This window comes from Oreochromis niloticus, linkage group LG3 (assembly GCF_001858045.2).
Source record: "Oreochromis niloticus isolate F11D_XX linkage group LG3, O_niloticus_UMD_NMBU, whole genome shotgun sequence".
Taxonomy (NCBI): domain Eukaryota; kingdom Metazoa; phylum Chordata; class Actinopteri; order Cichliformes; family Cichlidae; genus Oreochromis; species Oreochromis niloticus.
This window is the reverse complement of record NC_031967.2, coordinates 76,710,461-76,713,862: the sequence shown is the minus strand read 5'-3', so window position 1 is coordinate 76,713,862 and position 3,402 is coordinate 76,710,461. Positions and strand designations below refer to the sequence as shown.

Here is a 3,402-nt window from a genome sequence, read left to right as displayed (position 1 = left end):
CAGTGCTCCAAACCATGAGACAAGCCAGTGTTGAGGAAATGATGCCTCTTCTTCAGGTCAGAGAAACAGCCAGCAGACCTGACACTCTTACACTGATCCATCACAATACGGAGGGTTTGCCATCTCACATCTGTGACATCAAGAGTCATCATGAAATGTGCTTAGCAGATGTTTTGTGTCTCACAGAGTCTCACCTCCAAGGCTCCTTTGTTGCAGACAGTCTTCATTTGGACGGCTACACCATGTTCAAACGCAACAGACATGTGTCCTACACAAACTTTCCTCACATGGCCAGCAGAAGTGGTGGTGGAGTTGTTGTGTATTTGAGGAATCATTTTCAGGTTCAGGTAAAACAGTATCTGCATAATGTCACTGATCTTGAGTTTTTAGTGTTGAAGGTTCAGGCTCCATTCCCTGCGCTCATTGCTGTTGTGTACAGACCTCCAGACTACACTTCTGCCACGACAGACAAGAACACCCTGCTTGACCTCATTTTTATTTCTCAGCCACAGCGCAGTCTACATTCAGGTGTCCTGAGGACATATTACAGTTACCACAACCCTGTGTTTTGTGTCCTGTCCTCCAGCCAATCATGAAGTCGTCTGGTGAGTTTTGAAACAATTACAGATCATGTTTGTTACAGAGTTTACTGATTGTAGAGCATGAAAAAGATTTTTCATTGAAAAATCTTATTTCTTCATATTGTCTTCCCTACTCTGTCTGTAAGAAGACCCTTTCTTATTGCAATGTTATTAATCATTTCACCAAATCATGGCTGTACTTCATGCAGAGCCGGGAGATCTGCTTTCTGTTATCATGCACCTCAGATCTGAAATATGCTGCAAAAAGTATTAAACGGACATAATTTATTTTTTATTCTCATGTTTTAAATGACTAAATCTACTAATGCATTTTTTCATGGATGTTAATTGTCATCTCCTTTTTTGATACTTTTTTTACTCTGACGTATGTATCTCAAGAAACGAGAGCTTCCCCTCAAAGGGCTTTCAAATATGAAATAGTAAATAAATAAATCCCAGATAAATGCAGGTATTTATTATGGGTCACATGAATAATAACAGACAATTATATTTTCTTGATTATAGTAAATTTTGTAGAATCAAATGTTTTGGGGATGAATGAGGTTTTGCTTATCATGTTTTACAGGTAAAAAAATGTTAAAAGTTTTAAACTATCTTTAGGCTACCAGAGATGTCTATATTGATACATTATGTAGAGAAAAACATTTTTACAGCTTACAGAATATATATTAAATCTGATTTAGAAGTACATGGAAAGTTTCTGCATCCATTTTCTGACTTGGCCTTTATCCGGGTGGGTTTGGGTTTGGGTGGATAAAGGCCAAGTCAGAATTCTCTGAGCAGCTGGAAAAAGCTGCTAATAAACAAAGACATCAGAAAGTGTGGGCTTTAGGTGTAGCCCCCGCTTTCTGACGCACTAATTAGATTTAGTAACTGACACCCCATACCAGCATTACATAGACACTTGGGGGCTGAGCTGGTTGGGTGGGGAGGGAGGGTGGGTGGGTGGTGTTAAAAGCACTTTATGTTTTGTAGATGTATTTTTTCAGACAGAGCACACACAGTCCTGTTTCCTTTGTGGGAAAACCTTCAAACTTCACCATCCTCAGCTGAAACAACAACATCTTAACACCATCTTCATGAACTGCAGAGCCAAACCTGATCCATCTGTGCTGGACTGCACAGATAACTACATGCCCCAAGGAGACTGCTGTTTTATGAACTGCCATACCAGTGTGTCTTCAATGGAGAAGATGACACACCCATCACCTGACCTCCTGCCTGATCTGGAGACCATCATCATGCTGCCACACTACACACCTCTGAAACCATCAATTATGACTGATACTGAGGAAACTGTATTTCCTGTCAGAGATGCTCAGTGATCCTCAGAGCAGAGAGACGTATGATTCTTTATCTTTGATAAAAAATGTCAGTGCTTTTAATTCATTTAATTAATTTAAATTCTGTTTATTGCATAAAGAATTACACACTCAAATGATTATACTTGTTGACACTTTTTGAGTTTTAATTCACATTATGGATTACAAATTATGCTTTTTCTACTCTGTCTCTCTGTGCAGGTACTGCTGTCTTCTGAGTTCTTCAGTGTCCCAACTGAGACATTCAAACCTCATTGCAGAGCTCAAGTCTTTCCTCACCATCATGTGAGTGTGAGATTGCTCTGGATTCTGGTTATGTGGCCTGCAGCACCTATAAGGTATTTCAACATTGTCCATTTTATAACTTATTTCTAGTTTTTAGGCCTTAACACAAATAAAATGTTCCTTTTTCTGTATTTTTTAGAACAAGCTCGTACAGTGTGCCTGCATTCCAGCTTCTTAGACTCTACGCAAGTGGACAGAGTGTCAGTGTTTGGCCACTCTTACAGACACCGACTTCTGTCAACTCACTGCTACTGATCAGGTACCTCACTCCAGGAACAGAGGGGTGCAAGCCTGTCATCGTTTCCAGTGTGGCTTTGAATTCTTGGGGTAGCATCAGATTTTTCCCACAAATATTCAAAGGTAACACTTATTTTAAGCTTAGTTATTAAATCAAAAGTCTTCCCTTGTGTCAATTACATTTTATTTGTTTTTGTTTTCTTTTAGATTTATATGCAGTGATCGGATGTGGTGGAGCTTTGTTAACTGTGTGGAAAACATCTGTTTGTGATGCTATTTACAATGAGGCTTTAAGGTGACAGTTTCCATGTAATTTCAATCTTTTTACTAAGCAAAAACATGTTTGCAATTAACATATTTTTTCAGTTTTGTCTTTTGGATTTATGGTTAACATTCCTCTGTGACAGCAAATACTAAACTGGTCCAAGTAACCAGCATATCATTGGTTAAAGGCAAAAAGGACCACATGTCACACTAGCAATGAATTTTTGACTGTGTTTGTGTCACCAGATTTAACAAACAATATCAGACATATGAAACTGAACTCTGGATTAATGTCTAGATGTTTTTTGTGTTTTTTTTTATTGTTGAATAATTATTTTGTAGGACAAACCCAATCTATTTACCCAAACAATGTAACTTGTTTGGGTAAATAGTGGATTAATATATCTAAGTCTATAAGTATAGCAAGCTGAATTCATACAAACACACAGCTCTAAATCTTGAATTGTAGGATGTACAAAAACGATCATGTGATTATTATGGACATTTAAATAACTATATCTATTGAACCATTACACATATTCTTTATAGAAATTACACAATCTCACAATTCAGCCGTTGAAAATGTTTAAGAGAATAAATAATGTGTGTTTGTATGAATCCTGCCTTAGTATGGGGTGTCAGTAACTACATTAGTATAGAGTAGGTCTAACAGTGGTTTTCCACATCTGCTC

General features: G+C 37.7%; 1 long non-coding RNA gene across 1 annotated transcript; it reads left to right on the top strand.

Moving 5' to 3' along the window:
• The first annotated feature begins 2,203 nt into the window (after nt 1-2,203).
• LOC109199317 (uncharacterized) lies at nt 2,204-2,826 on the top strand. The gene is made up of 3 exons (XR_002059740.2): nt 2,204-2,262; nt 2,349-2,569; nt 2,654-2,826. It is a non-coding gene; the product is annotated as an uncharacterized LOC109199317 (long non-coding RNA).
• The last annotated feature ends 576 nt before the right edge of the window (nt 2,827-3,402 follow it).